The sequence below is a fragment of the Pseudorasbora parva genome, chromosome 20, assembly GCF_024679245.1.
Source record: "Pseudorasbora parva isolate DD20220531a chromosome 20, ASM2467924v1, whole genome shotgun sequence".
Classification (NCBI taxonomy): Eukaryota; Metazoa; Chordata; class Actinopteri; order Cypriniformes; family Gobionidae; genus Pseudorasbora; species Pseudorasbora parva.
Window position 1 is genome coordinate 35,841,079 of NC_090191.1, and position 22,244 is coordinate 35,863,322.

General features: G+C 43.0%; 4 long non-coding RNA genes across 6 annotated transcripts; 1 reads left to right on the top strand and 3 right to left on the bottom strand.

Moving 5' to 3' along the window:
* Nucleotides 1-508: 508 nt before the first annotated feature.
* Nucleotides 509-8,561, bottom strand: LOC137048965 (uncharacterized). 2 transcript variants are annotated; one of them, XR_010899533.1, is made up of 7 exons: nucleotides 7,954-8,561; nucleotides 7,178-7,280; nucleotides 5,483-6,995; nucleotides 4,710-4,812; nucleotides 2,263-2,468; nucleotides 1,523-1,625; nucleotides 509-1,331 (listed from the first exon to the last, which is right to left on the bottom strand). It is a non-coding gene; the product is annotated as an uncharacterized lncRNA (long non-coding RNA). The 2 variants fall into 2 exon arrangements; XR_010899534.1 differs by having other exon boundaries at nucleotides 5,483-5,688; nucleotides 7,954-8,555.
* Nucleotides 4,840-16,992, top strand: LOC137048967 (uncharacterized). Of its 2 annotated transcripts, XR_010899537.1 has the most exons (5): nucleotides 4,942-5,484; nucleotides 5,601-5,669; nucleotides 7,718-7,955; nucleotides 16,506-16,743; nucleotides 16,860-16,992. It is a non-coding gene; the product is annotated as an uncharacterized lncRNA (long non-coding RNA). The 2 variants fall into 2 exon arrangements; XR_010899536.1 differs by lacking the exons at nucleotides 7,718-7,955; nucleotides 16,506-16,743; nucleotides 16,860-16,992 and having other exon boundaries at nucleotides 4,840-5,484; nucleotides 5,601-6,281.
* On the bottom strand, nucleotides 8,921-16,881 carry LOC137048968 (uncharacterized). The gene is made up of 3 exons (XR_010899538.1): nucleotides 16,742-16,881; nucleotides 10,129-10,231; nucleotides 8,921-9,940 (listed from the first exon to the last, which is right to left on the bottom strand). It is a non-coding gene; the product is annotated as an uncharacterized lncRNA (long non-coding RNA).
* Nucleotides 16,993-18,090: 1,098 nt separating the features above from the next.
* Nucleotides 18,091-21,281, bottom strand: LOC137048966 (uncharacterized). Its single transcript, XR_010899535.1, has 3 exons — nucleotides 21,154-21,281; nucleotides 18,702-18,801; nucleotides 18,091-18,521 (listed from the first exon to the last, which is right to left on the bottom strand). It is a non-coding gene; the product is annotated as an uncharacterized lncRNA (long non-coding RNA).
* Nucleotides 21,282-22,244: the final 963 nt, after the last annotated feature.

Sequence of the window (22,244 nt, forward strand, 5' to 3'; positions counted from 1 at the left end):
AACATTAAAATTCAGCTTACAAAAGTTTGCATATGGGTGACATAAGAATGTTTAAGTAACATCTGCGTATTACTAGACTCAAATGAAAAATGCAATATATTGTAGATATTTGAAAAGGATAACAAATACCTTTTCACAATTGTGCTATGTTCAATTTAACTCAGAAAATCCGAAATCACAACTTCCGATTGTGTTGGATGTTGGAGTTCTTAATTGGAATCTTTAGCATTGATTTTGCTGAGATATGCTGGTTTATGACATCACACAAACAGGGTGGCAACCAGGAAGATGTACATAGTTAATCAAAAACATTCAGGTTTTAGTGAATGAAATGCTCCAATGACTGAAAGTCTCTGCATTATGACGATGAGTTTGCAGTGGTGTAATTCATAAAAATCACCACAGGAGGGCGAACACAGACAGATACTGATACAGTTGATATAAAGAATAATTTTAATAAATGTATTAAAGCATATATTTAGCAGAAATATATCAGTTCTCATATTTCAATGTCAAACTGCTTTTCACACATGATACATATACATAAAAAAACATTCTATAAAAGTAGCTTTGGCTTTATCACAATTGATTAATAAATCTAAAGAAATACTTTGAAACATGGTGTGTGTGTTTATTTCTGGACAGAGAAGTCAATGAGTTATCGATCAATGATGAGCATCTTTTACCAGCTCAAACATACGTTAAGATGAGCTTTAAATCTAAAACAGGATCATTTCCTCACAGGCTCTGTGGCGCAGCGGATAGTCGTCTCCCTTTCAGACCAGAAAGTCCTGGTTCAAATCCCACATTTGTTAAAGTTATTCCTCATTTAACACAAAGCTCTGGATAAAACCTGTTCAAACGCTCCTCATCTCTGCAGTCTCAGTGGCTCAGGAGAGAAAGAGATGTGTTTCAATCGCAGCGACCTGAGTTCAAATCCCACTATTGCTGACTTTAAACTCTTCTCATTAGACAAGATGTCCTGAAAACCAGTCACCGTCACAAGATCCAAGATGGGCGAGTGGATAAACACACACTCTCTGAGGACGAGGCTGTGATGAAGACACGGGTTCAAATCTCACTTTAACTGCTTTATTGGAAACTCTCAGGATAACAGTGAAGTATAAGTTCCTTCACATGTTGAGACAAGAGACCTGTGGCTCAATGGTATGAGCGCTGCCTCACGGGTTCAGAGGTTGCTGGTTCGATCCCAGCCGGGTCTCTGCGATACGAGCGAATGTGGTGTGTGTGTGAGTGGCGCGCCCAAAGGAGGGGGATACCGGTGCGGTCTCCCCCCGGAGCTTCCGGCACAATCTCCAGCAGGGGTTATACTTTTGGACACAAGGAGAGAAAAAAAAAAAATTAATATATAAAAATGCTCAACCGCCGTCCCTTCCCCACCCGTTTAGGTTCCCATCGTTTGCTTTCCAAAGGGGAGGCCCTTCAAAAAGAAAACGATGGGAACCTACATGTTCAGCACAATAAAACACACACACACACACACACACATTATATACATTACCTGTCCATGAGCAGAAGTCCATCATTACAGCCGACGTCTGTCCACACGACTCTGAGCTCGGCTTCTGCTGGACGGGTTTACGCTCCACAACACATCACTGATTCTGTAGAGTCACGGCACAAACAAACACACATTACACACTGAATAAATCTGAATTAAACACTAAAACAACAGTATACAATAAAATCTGTTATAGATCTGTAATGTTGTACCAATCGTCTCATTTAGTCCTGATTATGACGATAATTCAATGACTGACAAAATTATGAAAACACTGAATAAGAAATAAAAACGAAATCTAAATGATATGCAATGAAGTGTCTGGTCAATGTTTGATTCTTGTAGTAATATTATGACATGTTTAATTAAAACAGCATTTTAAAGGCTGTGTAATTCACTCAAATCCCCACAGGAGGGCGAGACACTTTTAAGTTCATTAGAGTGGGTTTGCAGCGGTGTAAGTCACACTAATTCTAAAGGCTGTGTTTTCCTCTCATATTCCAGTCATAACAGGAAGTAGAAAAGCCCGAAGCAGCAGAAGAACACCAGAGCTCCACACACTCCTGCTGACTCTCACAGCAATCCAGAAACCGCTGCAATATTCCTCTTATTCCAATTTATAGTGTGATTATCAGAGGCGATTCATTCAGAGACTGAAGAGGAAACGCTGACACTAACGAGTGATTTGCTCTGTGGCGCGTGCACGTTATTTGGCAAGAGATATGTTGAAAGTTACTTACAGGTGAGTCGCGTGACACTCGGCCCCTCATTGTATCCGTCTGTGTGTCAGTTTTATTAGCGGTTGAGCTGGAATATGTGCTGTTAAAGTGATATTTAGAGCTGTCATGTCATCTGCAGGATCTGCACGTGTTGTTGTGACTGTCATCAAGCGTCATGTTGTCAAGCAGCCGAAGAGTCAGACTGAAGGTGAAACCGCTTCTGCCGCCTAGAGGAGCGGAGGGGAAACTGACCTTTACTTTCGTGTGATTAAAAATCGAGAAAGTCTGGTCGCTCATGTATATAAAAGTAGTTTAACAAATGAGCAGAGATGACAGAAAAAAATTCCATTTCAGTTCATTAGACTCGATTTGTAGTGGTGTAATTCACTAAAATCACCACAAGAGGGCAGAATAATTTTAAATTCTTTAGACTTGATTTGAAGTGGCGTAATTAAAAAAAAAATCAGCATGGGAGGGCAAAATAATTTAAAATGCATTATACTCGATTTGCAGTGGTGTAATTCATAAAAATCACCACAGGAGAGCGAAACAATTTTAAGAACATTTTGCCCAATTTGCAGTGGTGTAATTCATAAAAATCACCACAGGAGGGCGAAAATTAATAAAAATCACCACAGGAGGGCGAAAATTAATAAAAATCACCACAGGAGGGCGAAAATTAATAAAAATCACCACAGGAGGGCGAAAAACCTTAAAAATCACCACAGGAGAGCGAAACCATTTTAAGAACATTTTACCCGATTTGCATTGGTGTAATTCATAAATATCACCACAGGAGGGCGAAATAATTTTAAGAACATTATAGTCGATTTGCAGTGGTGTAATTCAAAAAAATCACCACAGGAGGGCGAAAATTCATAAAAATCACCACAGGAGAGCGAAACAATTTTAAGAAAATTTGACTCGATTTGCATTGGTGTAACTCATAAATATCACCACAGGAGGGAGAAATAATTTTAAGAAAATTTGACTCGATTTGCAGTGGTGTAACTCATAAATATCACCACAGGAGGGCAAAATTTTTAGATCATCTGAATTTTTGGCACATCTATTTATTTAAAAAGATAGGGCACAAACAAATCACAGACACTGATACAGTTGGTACAAAGAATGTCAAACTGCTTTTCACACATGATACATACACATAAAAAAACATTCTATAAAAGTAGCTTTGGCTTTATCACAATTGATTAATAAATCTAAAGAAATACTTTGAAACATGGTGTGTGTGTTTATTTCTGGACAGAGAAGTCAATGAGTTATCGATCAATGATGAGCATCTTTTACCAGCTCAAACATACGTTAAGATGAGCTTTAAATCTAAAACAGGATCATTTCCTCACAGGCTCTGTGGCGCAGCGGATAGTCGTCTCCCTTTCAGACCAGAAAGTCCTGGTTCAAATCCCACATTTGTTAAAGTTATTCCTCATTTAACACAAAGCTCTGGATAAAACCTGTTCAAACGCTCCTCATCTCTGCAGTCTCAGTGGCTCAGGAGAGAAAGAGTTGCGTTTCAATCGCAGCGTCCTGAGTTCAAATCCCACTATTGCTGACTTTAAACTCTTCTCATTAGACAAGATGGCCTGAAAACCAGTCACTGTCACGAGATCCATGATGGGTGAGTGGATAAACACACACTCTGAGGCTGAGGCTGTGATGAAGACACGGGTTTGAATCTCACTGCTGACTACTTTATTGTAAAATCACAGATCACATACGGGATACCAGTGAAGTATAAGTTCCTTCACACGTTGCGACAAGAGACCTGTGGCTCAATGGTATGAGCGCTGCCTCACGGGTTCAGAGGTTGCTGGTTCGATCCCTGCTGGTTCGATCCCAGCTGGATCTCTTTAATATGGGATCAAGTCCCACTATTGCTGACTTTAAACTCTTCTCATCAGACAAGATGTCCTGAAAAACAATCACTGTCACAAGATCCATGATGGGCGAGTGGATAAACACACACTCTCTGAGGACGAGGCTGTGATGAAGACACGGGTTCAAATCTCACTTTAACTGCTTTATTGGAAACTCTCAGGATAACAGTGAAGTATAAGTTCCTTCACATGTTGAGACAAGAGACCTGTGGCTCAATGGTATGAGCGCTGCCTCACGGGTTCAGAGGTTGCTGGTTCGATCCCAGCCGGGTCTCTGCGATACGAGCGAATGTGGTGTGTGTGTGAGTGGCGCGCCCAAAGGAGGGGGATACCGGTGCGGTCTCCCCCCGGAGCTTCCGGCACAATCTCCAGCAGGGGTTATACTTTTGGACACAAGGAGAGAGAAAAAAAAAAAATTAATATATAAAAATGCTCAACCGCCGTCCCTTCCCCACCCGTTTAGGTTCCCATCGTTTGCTTTCCAAAGGGGAGGCCCTTCAAAAAGAAAACGATGGGAACCTACATGTTCAGCACAAAAAAAAACACACACTCACACATTATATACATTACCTGTCCATGAGCAGAAGTCCATCATTACAGCCGACGTCTGTCCACACGACTCTGAGCTCGGCTTCTGCTGGACGGGTTTACGCTCCACAACACATCACTGATTCTGTAGAGTCACAGCACAAACAAACACACATTACACACGGTATAAATCTGAATTAAACACTAAAACAACAGTATACAATGAGATCTGTTATAGATCAGTAATGTTGTATCAATCGTCTCGTTTTAGTCCTGATGATGATATTACTTCAATGACTGACAAAATTATGAAAACACTGAATACGAAATAAAAACTAAATCTATTCAAAGAAAACCATCAGAACAAGATTATAGAAATGATACACAATGAAGTGTCTGGTCAATGTTTGATTCTTGTAGTAATATTATGACATGTTTAATTAAAACAGCATTTTAAAGGCTGTGTAATTCACTCAAATCCCCACAGGAGGGCGAGACACTTTTAAGTTCATTAGAGTGGATTTGCAGCGGTGTAAGTCACACTAATTCTAAAGGCTGTGTTTTCCTCTCATATTCCAGTCATAACAGGAAGTAGAAAAGCCCGAAGCAGCAGAAGAACACCAGAGCTCCACACACTCCTGCTGACTCTCACAGCAACCCACAAACCGCTGCAATATTCCTCTTATTCCACTTTAGAGTGTGATTATCAGAGGCGATTCATTCAGAGACTGAAGAGGAAACGCTGACACTAACGAGTGATTTGCTCTGTGGCGCGTGCACGTTATTTGGCAAGAGATATGTTGAAAGTTACTTACAGGTGAGTCGCGTGACACTCTGCCCCTCATTGTATCCGTCTGTGTGTCAGTTTTATTATCGGTTGAGCTGGAATATGTGCTGTTAAAGTGATATTTAGAGCTGTCATGTCATCTGCAGGATCTGCACGTGTTGTTGTGACTGTCATCAAGCGTCATGTTGTCAAGCAGCCGAAGAGTCAGACTGAAGGTGAAACCGCTTCTGCCGCCTAGAGGAGCGGAGGGGAAACTGACCTTTACTTTCGTGTGATTAAAAATCGAGAGTCTGGTCGCTCATGTATATAAATGTAGTTTAACAAATGAGCAGAGATGACAGAAAAAAAATTCCATTCCAGTTCATTAGACTCGATTTGTAGTGGTGTAATTCACTAAAATCACCACAAGAGGGCAGACTAATTTTAAATTCTTTAGACTTGATTTGCAGTGGCGTAATTTTTTTTAAAAAAAATCAGCATGGGAGGGCAAAATAATTTAAAATGCATTATACTCGATTTGCAGTGGTGTAATTCATAAAAATCACCACAGGAGGGAGAAATAATTTTAAGAAAATTTGACTCGATTTGCAGTGGTGTAACTCATAAATATCACCACAGGAGGGCAAAATTTTTAGATCATCTGAATTTTTGGCACATCTATTTATTTAAAAAGATAGGGCACAAACAAATCACAGACACTGATACAGTTGGTACAAAGAATGTCAAACTGCTTTTCACACATGATACATATACATAAAAAAACATTCTATAAAAGTAGCTTTGGCTTTATCACAATTGATTAATAAATCTAAAGAAATACTTTGAAACATGGTGTGTGTGTTTATTTCTGGACAGAGAAGTCAATGAGTTATCAATCAATGATGAGCATCTTTTACCAGCTCAAACATACGTTAAGATGAACTTTAAATCTAAAACAGGATCATTTCCTCACAGGCTCTGTGGCGCAGCGGATAGTCGTCTCCCTTTCAGACCAGAAAGTCCTGGTTCAAATCCCACATTTGTTAAAGTTATTCCTCATTTAACACAAAGCTCTGGATAAAACCTGTTCAAACGCTCCTCATCTCTGCAGTCTCAGTGGCTCAGGAGAGAAAGAGATGCGTTTCAATCGCAGCGTCCTGAGTTCAAGTCCCACTATTGCTGACTTTAAACTCTTCTCATTGGACAAGATGTCCTGAAAACCAGTCACCATCACAAGATCCATGATGGGCGAGTGGATAAACACACACTCTCTGAGGACGAGGCTGTGATGAAGACACGGGTTCAAATCTCACTTTAACTGCTTTATTGGAAACTCTCAGGATAACAGTGAAGTATAAGTTCCTTCACATGTTGAGACAAGAGATCTGTGGCTCAATGGTATGAGCGCTGCCTCACGGGTTCAGAGGTTGCTGGTTCGATCCCAGCCGGGTCTCTGCGATACGAGCGAATGTGGTGTGTGTGTGAGTGGCGCGCCCAAAGGAGGGGGATACCGGTGCGGTCTCCCCCCGGAGCTTCCGGTACAATCTCCAGCAGGGGTTATACTTTTGGACACAAGGAGAGAAAAAAAAAAATTAATATATAAAAATGCTCAACCGCCGTCCCTTCCCCACCCATTTAGGTTCCCATCGTTTGCTTTCCAAAGGGGAGGCCCTTCAAAAAGAAAACGATGGGAACCTACATGTTCAGCACAATAAAACACACACTCACACATTATATACATTACCTGTCCATGAGCAGAAGTCCATCATTACAGCCGACGTCTGTCCACACGACTCTGAGCTCGGCTTCTGCTGGACGGGTTTACGCTCCACAACACATCACTGATTCTGTAGAGTCACGGCACAAACAAACACACATTACACACTGAATAAATCTGAATTAAACACTAAAACAACAGTATACAATAAAATCTGTTATAGATCTGTAATGTTGCATCAATCGTCTCATTTAGTCCTGATGATGATAATTCAATGACTGACAAAATTATGAAAACACTGAATAAGAAATAAAAACTAAATCCTTTCAAAACAAAAACAAAAAAATAAGAACAAGATTATAGAAATGATACGCAATGAAGTGTCTGGTCAATGTTTGATTCTTGTAGTAATATTATGACAGGTTTAGTTAAAACAGCATTTTAAAGGCTGTGTAATTCACTCAAATCCCCACAGGAGGGCGAGACACTTTTAAGTTCATTAGAGTGGATTTGCAGCGGTGTAAGTCACACTAATTCTTAAGGCTGTGTTTTCCTCTCATATTCCAGTCATAACAGGAAGTAGAAAAGCCCGAAGCAGCAGAAGAACACCAGAGCTCCACACACTCCTGCTGACTCTCACAGCAATCCAGAAACCGCTGCAATATTCCTCTTATTCCACTTTAGAGTGTGATTATCAGAGGCGATTCATTCAGAGACTGAAGAGGAAACGCTGACACTAACGAGTGATTTGCTCTGTGGCGCGTGCACGTTATTTGGCAAGAGATATGTTGAAATTTACTTACAGGTGAGTCGCGTGACACTCGGCCCCTCATTGTATCCGTCTGTGTGTCAGTTTTATTAGCGGTTGAGCTGGAATATGTGCTGTTAAAGTGATATTTAGAGCTGTCATGTCATCTGCAGGATCTGCACTTGTTGTTGTGACTGTCATCAAGCGTCACGTTGTTATGCAGCCGAAGAGTCAGACTGAAGGTGAAACCGCTTCTGCCGCCTAGAGGAGCGGAGGGGAAACTGACCTTTACTTTCGTGTGATTAAAAATCGAGAGTCTGGTCGCTCATGTATATAAATGCATTTTAACAAATGAGCAGAGATGACAGAAAAAAATTCCATTTCAGTTCATTAGACTCGATTTGTAGTGGTGTAATTCACTAAAATCACCACAAGAGGGCAGAATAATTTTAAATTCTTTAGACTTGATTTGCAGTGGCGTAATTTAAAAAAACAAAATCAGCATGGGAGGGCAAAATAATTTAAAATGCATTATACTCGGTTTGCAGTGGTGTAATTCATAAAAATCACCACAGGAGGGAGAAATAATTTTAAGAACATTTTGCCCGATTTGCAGTGGTGTAATTCATAAAAATCACCACAGGAGGGCGAAACAATTTTAAGAAAATTTGACTCGATTTGCAGTGGTGTAATTCATAAATATCACCACAGGAGGGCGAAATAATTTTAAGAAAATTTGACTCGATTTGCATTGGTGTAACTCATAAATATCACCACAGGAGGGCGAAATAATTTTAAGAAAATTTGACTCGATTTGCAGTGGTGTAATTCATAAATATCACCACAGGAGGGCGAAATAATTTTAAGAAAATTTGACTCGATTTGCATTGGTGTAACTCATAAATATCACCACAGGAGAGCGAAACAATTTTAAGAAAATTTGACTCGATTTGCAGTGGTGTAATTCATAAATATCACCACAGGAGGGCGAAATAATTTTAAGAAAATTTGACTCGATTTGCAGTGGTGTAATTCATAAATATCACCACAGGAGGGCGAAATAATTTTAAGAAAATTTGACTCGATTTGCAGTGGTGTAACTCATAAATATCACCACAGGAGGGCGAAATTTTTAGATCATCTGAATTTTTGGCACATCTATTTATTTAAAAAGATAGGGCACAAACAAATCACAGACACTGATACAGTTGGTACAAAGAATGTCAAACTGCTTTTCACACATGATACATACACATAAAAAAACATTCTATAAAAGTAGCTTTGGCTTTATCACAATTGATTAATAAATCTAAAGAAATACTTTGAAACATGGTGTGTGTGTTTATTTCTGGACAGAGAAGTCAATGAGTTATCAATCAATGATGAGCATCTTTTACCAGCTCAAACATACGTTAAGATGAGCTTTAAATCTAAAACAGGATCATTTCCTCACAGGCTCTGTGGCGCAGCGGATAGTCGTCTCCCTTTCAGACCAGAAAGTCCTGGTTCAAATCCCACATTTGTTAAAGTTATTCCTCATTTAACACAAAGCTCTGGATAAAACCTGTTCAAACGCTCCTCATCTCTGCAGTCTCAGTGGCTCAGGAGAGAAAGAGATGTGTTTCAATCGCAGCGACCTGAGTTCAAATCCCACTATTGCTGACTTTAAACTCTTCTCATTGGACAAGATGTCCTGAAAACCAGTCACCGTCACAAGATCCATGATGGGCGAGTGGATAAACACACACTCTCTGAGGACGAGGCTGTGATGAAGACACGGGTTCAAATCTCACTTTAACTGCTTTATTGGAAACTCTCAGGATAACAGTGAAGTATAAGTTCCTTCACATGTTGAGACAAGAGATCTGTGGCTCAATGGTATGAGCGCTGCCTCACGGGTTCAGAGGTTGCTGGTTCGATCCCTGCCGGGTCTCTGCGATACGAGCGAATGTGGTGTGTGTGTGAGTGGCGCGCCCAAAGGAGGGGGATACCGGTGCGGTCTCCCCCCGGAGCTTCCGGCACAATCTCCAGCAGGGGTTATACTTTTGGACACAAGGAGAGAAAAAAAATAATTAATATATAAAAATGCTCAACCGCCGTCCCTTCCCCACCCGTTTAGGTTCCCATCGTTTGCTTTCCAAAGGGGAGGCCCTTCAAAAAGAAAACGATGGGAACCTACATGTTCAGCACAATAAAACACACACACACACACACACATTATATACATTACCTGTCCATGAGCAGAAGTCCATCATTACAGCCGACGTCTGTCCACACGACTCTGAGCTCGGCTTCTGCTGGACGGGTTTACGCTCCACAACACATCACTGATTCTGTAGAGTCACGGCACAAACAAACACACATTACACACTGAATAAATCTGAATTAAACACTAAAACAACAGTATACAATGAGATCTGTTATAGATCAGTAATGTTGTATCAATCGTTTCGTTTTAGCCCTGATTATGATGATGATAATTCAATGATTGACAAAATTATGAAAACACTGAATAAGAAATAAAAACTAAACCCTTTCAAAAAAAAAAAAAACCCTTCAGAACAAGATTATAGAAATGACACACAATGAAGTGTCTGGTCAATGTTTGTTCCCTTTCGAGAGAGGTTCCTCGTATTACGTATGGGAAAAACTCCTTTTCTCGAGAATGTGAAGCAAAACTTTTAATAAAGGTATCTATGTAAAGCGCAGTGAGCTGCACGGCCATAGCCCAGCGCGAGGAGCGCTCTGATTGGCCGGGCTGCGGCAACTGCAGGAACCTATGGTGAGGCGGCTGAGAGGAACGAACCAATGGGGGGCGTTCCAGAAGCCCGCCGAAAAAGGTGCTTATATTTGCATACAGGAGGCTATATAAGACCCTAATTCGCCATAGGTGTCAGATTTTATCTCCTTCAGCGATACCTTCGCTGGTCTCCGGAAGAAGCACCGCCGTTGAAAAGGCACCAGCGGAACCTGCAGCTGAGGACGACGGACTCCCTCTCCGCCTTCTCTGCCGTTCCAGCTACGCCATCCGGCGTTATATATCCTTTAAACTGTGTCTATGTTGAGTGTTATATGTGTTTGTGTTGCCGCTGCAACGCCACTTCTAGAGCTTACAGGCTTGTTCTACTCGAGGACTCTCTCGTTCCGCCGCGTCGTTAAGCGCCGCGGAAAGACGGAGCTCTTCTCACTCTCCCTCTGCTCTCGTCCCGTCGCGCTGAATAGCGCCGCGGAAAGAGAGAATGTTAGAGGACATGAGCACACTCAAGCCGAAGCTCTCTTCACTCTGCCGCCGCCGCGGCTCTTCTTCCGCCGCTGCCACAGAGTTGTTCCCACTCTTCTCTCATTCCGTCGCGCTACAGCCGCGGACAGAGAATACTAGAGTGAATAGGCGAACTCGAGCCGAAGCTCTCGTCACTATACCGTCGCGCTGAGGAGGCGCCGCGGACAGACGGAGTTTTTCCTCGGACAGAGTTTTACCTCACGCTTCCAATTCTCTCGTCCTGTCGCTCTATCGCCGCGGACAGAGAATACTAGAGTGAATAAACAAACTCGAGCCGAAGCTCTCGCCGTGCTAGAAGCGCCGCGGACAGAGTTTTACCTCACGCTTCCAATTCTCTCGTCCTGTCGCTCTATCGCCGCGGACAGAGAATACTAGAGTGAATAAACAAACTCGAGCCGAAGCTCTCGCCGTGCTAGAAGCGCCGCGGACAGAGTTTTACCTCACGCTTCCAATTCTCTCGTCCTGTCGCTCTATCGCCGCGGACAGAGAATAATAGAGTGAATAAACAAACTCGAGCCGAAGCTCTCGCCGTCCTAGAAGCGCCGCGGACAGAGTTTTACCTCACGCTTCCAATTCTCTCGTCCTGTCGCTCTATCGCCGCGGACAGAGAATACTAGAGTGAATAAACAAACTCGAGCCGAAGCTCTCGCCGTGCTAGAAGCGCCGCGGACAGAGTTTTACCTCACGCTTCCAATTCTCTCGTCCTGTCGCTCTATCGCCGCGGACAGAGAATACTAGAGTGAATAAACAAACTCGAGCCGAAGCTCTCGCCGTGCTAGAAGCGCCGCGGACAGAGTTTTACCTCACGCTTCCAATTCTCTCGTCCTGTCGCTCTATCGCCGCGGACAGAGAATAATAGAGTGAATAAACAAACTCGAGCCGAAGCTCTCGCCGTCCTAGAAGCGCCGCGGACAGAGTTTTACCTCACGCTTCCAATTCTCTCGTCCTGTCGCTCTATCGCCGCGGACAGAGAATAATAGAGTGAATAAACAAACTCGAGCCGAAGCTCTCGCCGTGCTAGAAGCGCCGCGGACAGAGTTTTACCTCACGCTTCCAATTCTCTCGTCCTGTCGCTCTATCGCCGCGGACAGAGAATAATAGAGTGAATAAACAAACTCGAGCCGAAGCTCTCGCCGTGCTAGAAGCGCCGCGGACAGAGTTTTACCTCACGCTTCCAATTCTCTCGTCCTGTCGCGCTATCGCCGCGGACAGAGAATACTAGAGTGAATAAACAAACTCGAGCCGAAGCTCTCGCCGTGCTAGAAGCGCCGCGGACAGAGTTTTACCTCACGCTTCCAATTCTCTCGTCCTGTCGCTCTATCGCCGCGGACAGAGAATACTAGAGTGAATAAACAAACTCGAGCCGAAGCTCTCGCCGTGCTAGAAGCGCCGCGGACAGAGTTTTACCTCACGCTTCCAATTCTCTCGTCCTGTCGCTCTATCGCCGCGGACAGAGAATACTAGAGTGAATAAACTAACTCGAGCCGAAGCTCTCGCCGTGCTCATTCTACCGCCGCCGTGCTGAAGCGCTGCGGACAGAGAATACTAGAGTAAGTTAGACGAGCGAGCTCGGGCTGTTGGGTATGTCAAGAACAATGTCGCTGCAGCGCGCGCTTACTGCCAAGGAAGTTGTAATGGCTGCCTTGTCATGATAGCGCGCGCCCCTTCCACAGCGCGTTGCTGACTAGAGCGCGGCTTACGTCATAGCACGCGCTCACTGTCAGAGCATAAGGGCGTCGGAAAATGGCTGCCAAGCTAAGCCCTTTTTTCACTCTATCACTTCCAGTCCCCTTTATTCAGGCGGCTGGAAAGGTTTTTACACTGTAGACAAAGTGTCCACTACACAGTGTGCACCCCTACATAAGCACTGTTAATTCAGCCTCACAAAATCACAAATAAATCCCGCCGCGGCCGGATTACACCATATAAAGTCAACTAGCCTTATTGCAGTCAACTAGCCTGTGGTCAAACACGCTTGTCTGCATGCGCGCTTTCAGTCTAGACTAGAGCATAACGGCATTGTGGAATGGCTCACATACCACCCGCACTTCCTTACATTCTCCCAGTTCCCTTAAGTTAGTGACTGGAGATGAAATATTGCAGTCAACTAGCCTGTGTTAAACACGCTCGTCTGCACACTAATGCTGTGTGCGTTTACCCCTGTGGATTTGCTCACTGGTTTGCACCGTGGGTATTCTACGTAGGTTGTGCGCCACTGCACATTGTTTACACTACACACAAAAGAGCTTTCTATGTAGGAAATGTGCCCACTTTACAGTCTGCACTCCTGCACCCAAGCACTTTTCACAAAGTTCACTCTCGCACACACAATATAAATGTGAGGCGTGCGCCCACTGCAAAGCCTGCACCGCCAAAACTAACACTATCCCCACAGTGTTAAAAGCAGTGTTACAGCACAAGCAACCCGGCTAACAGGCCCCTATTACTAAGCGGCCAGCCCCCGAATCTAATTCAACCCCTGGCTTTACGAGCCCAGGCCTGGCAGGCCATTCCTGGTATATAATATTGGGTGTTGAACATATAAAACGAGGTTCTCGCTACAGTTTTGCTCGCAGACCCCGCGATTCAAGCCGTGGTCGAGCCCTCTGTAAGAAGCAGTGTCAGTCACGTGCTTCTCGCTGAGGCATTGAGACTGTTAAAGGAGAGAGCGGCGAAAACAGTACACCCGACGCTAGCGAGTCAGGTTTTTACTGTCGCTAATTCCTCATGCCGAAAATGGGTGGCGGTCTCAGGCCCATTTTCCAGGCATCTGAACAAAGCACTTATGACACGCTCGTTTCAAGGTGCTGACGGTGAAACAAATCCTCGCGCACATTCGCCCCGGGGATTGGGTTTTCTCAATAGATCTGAAAAACGCATACTTCACGTTACGATAACCCCCCACCCCCACTACAGGCCATTCTTGAGATTCGCCTTCGAGGGGCAGGCTTATCAGTACAGTCATTGTCATAGACTCAAGACTTACGGCATAAGAACCACCACGTCTTGATAATGTACATAAAATCGCTAGGGCAGCCGAGATCAGACTCTGTTCACTGCATGGCTAAGCATCTCCTTTTATGGGCAGAGCACAATCTGAGCTCCCTAAGGGCGGCTTACGTGCCAGGTATTCTGAATCAGGGTCCGGACATGTTATCCAGAGGACCCATGTCCCCAGGGGGATGGTCCCTTTACCCGCAAACAATTCAGCTTGCACAGCACACGCTGCCCAATATTTTTTCTGCAAACGCAGGGATGCCCTGGCCCATGTTGGCCCAGACTCCCTCTATATGTTCCCTCCGATCGCGATCCAGCTGCAGCCTGTGCTTTTTAATAGCCCCACTTTGGAAGAACCGCACATGGTTCTCCATACTGTTTCAGCTGTCAGACACAGCCCCATGCCTATTCTGCCAATGAAAGGGAAGGTCTGGCATCCCAATCCCGAGCTGTGGGCCCTCCACGTATGGCCCATCAACGGTATCCGGGAACCTCTCTGACAAGTTATGAACACTATTTCGGAAGCTAGAGCCCCTGCTATCTGGCAGCTCTGCTTGAAGTGGTCAGTGGTTTTCTAACCAATGTGCTACGCGAAACATCGACGCACACTCATGCGAACTGGCGGAACCGCTCGCTTTCTCCAAGAGCTAATGGATGCGGGTCGTCCCCCCTCCATACTCGGGGTGTGTGTCTCCGCCATAGCAGCTAGCCACGCTCCTATCGCGGCACATTCACTAGGGAAAAGTGATCTTATTGTGTGTTTTCTTAAAGGGGCCAGGAGATTCAGCCCGCCTTGCCCCTACCTCGGTCCCTATTTGGGACCTCGCCATGGTTTTGGAGGCCGTGAAGGGTTCCCCCTCCTAACCACTTCAGAACACGAGCTTGAAGCACATATCACTCAAAACCGTTTTTCTGCTGGCTGTGGCCTCGGTTAACCGAGTGGGTGGCTTACCTGCACTCTCCGTGAGCCCTTCCTGTCTTGAGTTTGGGTCCAGCAACTTCAAGGTTGTGCTCAAACCGAGGCATGGTTTTATGCTGAAAGTGCTATCAACCCCTTCAGTATGCAGCTCTTTGCACTGCTTAACCCGCGTCTCAGAGAGAATAAGACGCAAACATATTCTGCTCAGTCAGAGCATTGAGATTGTATCTAGAGCGCTCCGCCCCCTTCAGGCAGTCGGATCAGCTCTTCATTGCTTCGGTGGCCGCACTAAAGTTTGTGCTGTCATGAAACAGTCTCTCACACTGGATAGTGGATGCAGTCCCACTAGCATATAGGTCCAGGACCTAACCTGTCCTACAGGCATTTAAGCCCACTCCTCTAGAGGCATGGCCTCATCTTGGGCTTGGTCGTGTGACATTTCTTTGGAAGATATCTGTGCGGCGGCAGGCTGGGCCTCTCCGTCCACTTTTATCAGATTCTACAAGTTGGAGGTTCCAGCTCTACAAGCAGGGCTTCTCTCCATCTAGGCTCTATCTTGACCCTGGCAAACAGATTGCCTTACATTTTGGCCTGTACACATTAGTCCTTAAGCACTATTCATTCATCATAAGATCCGACTATGTCCGATCAGCTGTTCAAACGAACCGACTCTTCCGGTTCTTCATTCCCCTTATAAGCCGCCTCTGTCGGTGTCTCGGGGGTTTATAACATGTGCTTTGGGTATACTGGGTCAGTCAGCACACACGGCGCTTTACATTGTGTTCCCATACGTAATACGAGGAACCTCTCTCGAAAGGGAACGTACTCGGTTACTTTCGTAACCTCGGTTCCCTGAGAGAGAGGAACGAGTATTACGTTCCGTGCCGTGTTTATGCTTCTCAGGTATCGCTTCAGTCGATCTTAAAACCTGACACCTATGGCGAATTAGGGTCTTATATAGCCTCCTGTATGCAAATATAAGCACCTTTTTCGGCGGGCTTCTGGAACGCCCCCCATTGGTTCGTTCCTCTCAGCCGCCTCACCATAGGTTCCTGCAGTTGCCGCAGCCCGGCCAATCAGAGCGCTCCTCGCGCTGGGCTATGGCCGTGCAGCTCACTGCGCTTTACATAGATACCTTTATTAAAAGTTTTGCTTCACATTCTCGAGAAAAGGAGTTTTTCCCATACGTAATACTCGTTCCTCTCTCTCAGGGAACCGAGGTTACGAAAGTAACCGAGTACGATTCTTGTAGTAATATTATGACAGGTTTAATTAAAACAGCATTTTAAAGGCTGTGTAATTCACTCAAATCCCCACAGGAGGGCGAGACACTTTTAAGTTCATTAGAGTGGATTTGCAGCGGTGTAAGTCACACTAATTCTTAAGGCTGTGTTTTCCTCTCATATTCCAGTCATAACAGGAAGTAGAAAAGCCCGAAGCAGCAGAAGAACACCAGAGCTCCACACACTCCTGCTGACTCTCACAGCAACCCAGAAACCGCTGCAATATCCTTCTTATTCTACTTTATAGTGTGATTATCAGAGGCGATTCATTCAGAGACTGAAGAGGAAACGCTGACACTAACGAGTGATTTGCTCTGTGGCGCGTGCACGTTATTTGGCAAGAGATATGTTGAAATTTACTTACAGGTGAGTCGCGTGACACTCGGCCCCTCATTGTATTCGTCTGTGTGTCAGTTTTATTAGCGGTTGAGCTGGAATATGTGCTGTTAAAGTGATATTTAGAGCTGTCATGTCATCTGCAGGATCTGCACGTGTTGTTGTGACTGTCATCAAGCGTCATGTTGTCAAGCAGCCGAAGAGTCAGACTGAAGGTGAAACCGCTTCTGCCGCCTAGAGGAGCGGAGGGGAAACTGACCTTTACTTTCGTGTGATTAAAAATCGAGAGTCTGGTCGCTCATGTATATAAATGTATTTTAACAAATGAGCAGAGATGACAGAAAAAAAAAATCCATTTAAGTCCATTAGACTCGATTTGTAGTGGTGTGTAGTGCTGTAATACACTAAAATCACCACAGGAGGGCAGAATAATTGTTAATTCATTAGACTTGATTTGCAGTGGCGTAATTTAAAAAAAAATCAGCATGGGAGGGCAAAATAATTTAAAATGTATTATACTGGATTTGCAGTGGTGTAATTCATAAAAATCACCACAGGAGGGCGAAACTTTTAGATCATACACATTTTTGGCACATATATTTATTTAAAAAGATACAAACAAATCATAAATACTGATACAGTTGGTACAAGGAATGTCAAACTGCTTTTCACACATGATGCATATACATAAAAAAAAAAAACGTTCTATAAAAGTAGCTTTGGCTTTATCACAATTGATTAATAAATCTAAAGAAATACTTTGAAACATGGTGTGTGTGTTTATTTCTGGACAGAGAAGTCAATGAGTTATCAATCAATGATGAGCATCTTTTACCAGCTCAAACATACGTTAAGATGAGCTTTAAATCTAAAACAGGATCATTTCCTCACAGGCTCTGTGGCGCAGCGGATAGTCGTCTCCCTTTCAGACCAGAAAGTCCTGGTTCAAATCCCACATTTGTTAAAGTTATTCCTCATTTAACACAAAGCTCTGGATAAAACCTGTTCAAACGCTCCTCATCTCTGCAGTCTCAGTGGCTCAGGAGAGAAAGAGTTGCGTTTCAATCGCAGCGTCCTGAGTTCAAATCCCACTATTGCTGACTTTAAACTCTTCTCATTAGACAAGATGGCCTGAAAACCAGTCACTGTCACGAGATCCATGATGGGTGAGTGGATAAACACACACTCTGAGGCTGAGGCTGTGATGAAGACACGGGTTTGAATCTCACTGCTGACTACTTTATTGTAAAATCACAGATCACATACGGGATACCAGTGAAGTATAAGTTCCTTCACACGTTGAGACAAGAGACCTGTGGCTCAATGGTATGAGCGCTGCCTCACGGGTTCAGAGGTTGCTGGTTCGATCCCTGCTGGTTCGATCCCAGCTGGATCTCTTTAATATGGGATCAAGTCCCACTATTGCTGACTTTAAACTCTTCTCATCAGACAAGATGTCCTGAAAAACAATCACTGTCACAAGATCCATGATGGGCGAGTGGATAAACACACACTCTCTGAGGACGAGGCTGTGATGAAGACACGGGTTCAAATCTCACTTTAACTGCTTTATTGGAAACTCTCAGGATAACAGTGAAGTATAAGTTCCTTCACATGTTGAGACAAGAGACCTGTGGCTCAATGGTATGAGCGCTGCCTCACGGGTTCAGAGGTTGCTGGTTCGATCCCAGCCGGGTCTCTGCGATACGAGCGAATGTGGTGTGTGTGTGAGTGGCGCGCCCAAAGGAGGGGGATACCGGTGCGGTCTCCCCCCGGAGCTTCCGGCACAATCTCCAGCAGGGGTTATACTTTTGGACACAAGGACAGAAAAAAAATAATTAATATATAAAAATGCTCAACCGCCGTCCCTTCCCCATCCGTTTAGGTTCCCATCGTTTGCTTTCCAAAGGGGAGGCCCTTCGAAAAGAAAACGATGGGAACCTACATGTTCAGCACAATAAAACACACACACACATTATATACATTACCTGTCCATGAGCAGAAGTCCATCATTACAGCCGACGTCTGTCCACACGACTCTGAGCTCGGCTTCTGCTGGCTTGCTGTAATCCTCCAAACACATTCCTTCTGTAAGGAAAGACATAAATAAAAAAGTAATTACTCCATATTCTACATCTAAAAAAATGAGATTGTGAAAGTTATTCTAACGACTACTTATTTTGTAATGTTCTGATCACGACTTAATTTTCTAGTGATCTTGAGATTCATTCTGAAAGACTACACTGCACCCTGAGTCTACTGTTGCTGTAAAAATATGAACACAACTTTCACGTGCATCTGATCCGACTGGTCGGCTGGATCTTTCAGCAAAATATTTGCTTCCCTGTGGAATTAACATGTGTAAATTATCAAATGAGCAGGGGGAGTGCCTTTAGAAGTATGGCAGATTATTCTGTAAGCATTCTAAAAATTATTTTGCAATTTGATTCAGCCCATTTTATTTTCCTAATTCGTTTAAAATAAAATTACATTGCATAATTTGTTATTATAGTATCCTGTAGGATAGGCTGTGACTGGTATCATGTGCTTGAGAAGAGTGTTTATGTATGTGTGTGGTTTGCTACAAAGAAATGTACAAAATACAATAGTTTTAATTACAAAGTACCACCGAGTTAAATTATAGGCAGCTACACATCTTTACATAGGCTATAAATCATATTTCTTATCAATAGGCTATATACATTGAGTGACGCAATGTGGCAAACTAACAGTAATTTAGGCTGCAGATTAAAATGACATCTTAAAAATGCACAATAAGTTGCACACAGAATACAGTGACATCAAAATAAGTTAAACAGTAAGTTTAGCATCACACCGAACGCTATAATTAACTAATTACATTAAACCATTTAACATTACTTAATGCACACAGTACTACACAAATTATAGCGGTCACGAAAAGTCTTTAACACGTTCAATCTACAGTAAGTTGGATAGGCTATACTGCACACCATCAGTTAATTGGTTCTATACTGCCGCCTGTAACTTGGTGCAGTTGTGTAACTTAGAGAAGATTAAGTCGTTATCATGACAAAAAAACTTTTGTTATCTCGACATCACAAGAAAATATAAAGTGGTGATCCCAAGAACATTTTCTCGTGATCTCAAAAAAAGTTAAGTCATATCGCGAGAAAACAACTTATCATCTCGAGATCAGAAAATTAAATCGTGATCACGACATGACATAAAACAAAATTATCCATGGCAGTTCAGGGCTTCCGTAGGTTTCCTGCTCATGGTTAGCTCTGTTCTGGACAGTGCATGATGGTTTTCATTAGAAGCAAAAGCACAGCAGCAGAACATCAGGGGCCTATTGTACAAAACTACAACCGCCACTCTACAAAACAGTGCTGCCAGAGTCCGTTTGAGAGTCCGTATATATGATCACATAACTCCCATCCTACACTCATTACACTGGCTTGATGTTTCATCCCAGATCGACTACAAAATCCTCCTGGTCACACATAAATGCATCACCGGAGTCGGACATGCACTTCCATATCTACAGGAGCTTATCACTTTGAAATCCTCCACCTGCACCCTCAGATCTTCAGGTCCCCTGCTTCTTTAAGTCCCCACCATCAGGCTTCATACCATGGCAGATCGAGCTTTCTGCCCGGCTGGACCCAGGCTTTGGAACCAGTGAGAGAGCAGTACAGAGCCTGGACCAGTTTAAAGCTGAACTGAAGACTTTCATGTTCAGAAAGGCTTTATGTGTTGATTGTTTGTATTTTTCGCTAATTTTACTTTTATATTCATTTTTGTTATCTTTCCCTTTTTCCATTGTTGCACTTTGAGATTCTTTGGAATGAAAAGTGAGTTATAAATTAAATCTATTATTATTATTATTATTATTATTATTATTATTATTATTATTATTAAAACTAGGATAAGGGATTAAGCCAGGATATATTAATGATCTTGTCATCTGTATGCAAATTTTATTTTTGTGTCGTCTAAATGTACCCTGAAGACACACTCAAACCAAGAAAGATAACGATAACGAAAAATAACAGTATATAAGTGGATAAACTGAGCCAGGATCACCAAGATATCCCTTATCCTAGTTTTGTGCAATAAGCCCCAAAGCTTCACACTCCAACTGACTCTTTAACAAACATCAATCCAGTAACGTTACATACACTCCTGCAGAAACACTACAATAACAACAACAGACACAACCACGAGTCCTTATCATTGTACTACTTTATAATATAACTTATGAACATCAGATGGCAATTCATTCAAAGATTAAGTTAGACATTTAACGCAACAACTAACGAGTATTTGTTGTTTTGAAGGTCTGATGGAGTTCAGCAGTAAACAAAGCCCAAAGTAACGTTACTTGTTTGGCGACAGAGTTTGGCGCGAGATCCTTATTTTACTAAAGAAATTCTCTTTATGTTTAATGTTACTTACCTGTGTGTGTCGGTTATTTGCTGAAACATACAGTTGTGTGTGATATAACAGTGCTGTAGCAACTGTCATCAAGCGTTATTATTGTTATCAAGGACCCAAAGGTGTCACTCTGACAGTGAAACCCAGACACGCCGTCTAGTGGAGCGGATGAAAAACCTCACTGCAGGTTCTGTCATTCTGCTATCAGTACTGAAGAGCAAAGCTGGTCTTCTGAACAAGTGAATTTTTGATCTTAAATCTGCAGTAGGTAACTTTTGTAAAAAAAAAGTTTTCTTTTATTTATAATTTTGTTAACCCTGTCATTATGTCCTGACAGTAGAATATGAGACAGATAATCTGTGATTATCCAAAAAATCAAGGTCCTCTGGCTCCTTCCAGTGGTATTGCCATTTGCAGAAATACACCGCTCCCTGTAAGAAACAACCAATCAGAGCCAGGAAGAGTGTCTTAGCAGTGTTAATCAACCTCGCACTGATCACATCCTTTGTCACGCACAGCTCACATACAGGCGTTCAAATTCAAGATCACTGGTGTGCTGCAGCTTTGTTTACTGCAGACAAATAATCCAAACTGCCAATTCCTCGAGTGGCACCTGCTCATAAAATAAAGGTGGGTAAATGGAAAAAGACAGATGACGATGATAAAAAAGACAAAAAGAAAGAATTAGATAGAGCCCGAAACAAATGTAAACATCGGAGTGACTTTTCCGAGGTGGAGGGATGTAATGTTACGTGTCCTGAAAGGATTAAAAACTGATGCAGAGTTAGCCACATTTCTGCTTGACAAGGAAGTATCCCTGCTTGATTTGTTTAATTTTTTAAGAACTAAGTTATTATCTTAGCTCCTCGAAGTCGCTGTGGGTGTGAATTACTCGTCGGAGCCCATTGACTCAGTGCCTTGACTCTAGCCGCATAACATACAAATAAAATGTCTCACACTGTGCATAGAAACTTACTAATTCATGACATGTTGCTGAAATAATGTACTAGTAAACTTAATTTAGCATTGCATACTGATAGAATAATTACTTGCATACTGTAACGTTAGGTATCCTTATATTTTCTTACTAGCTATTTATTACTTAAAGAAAT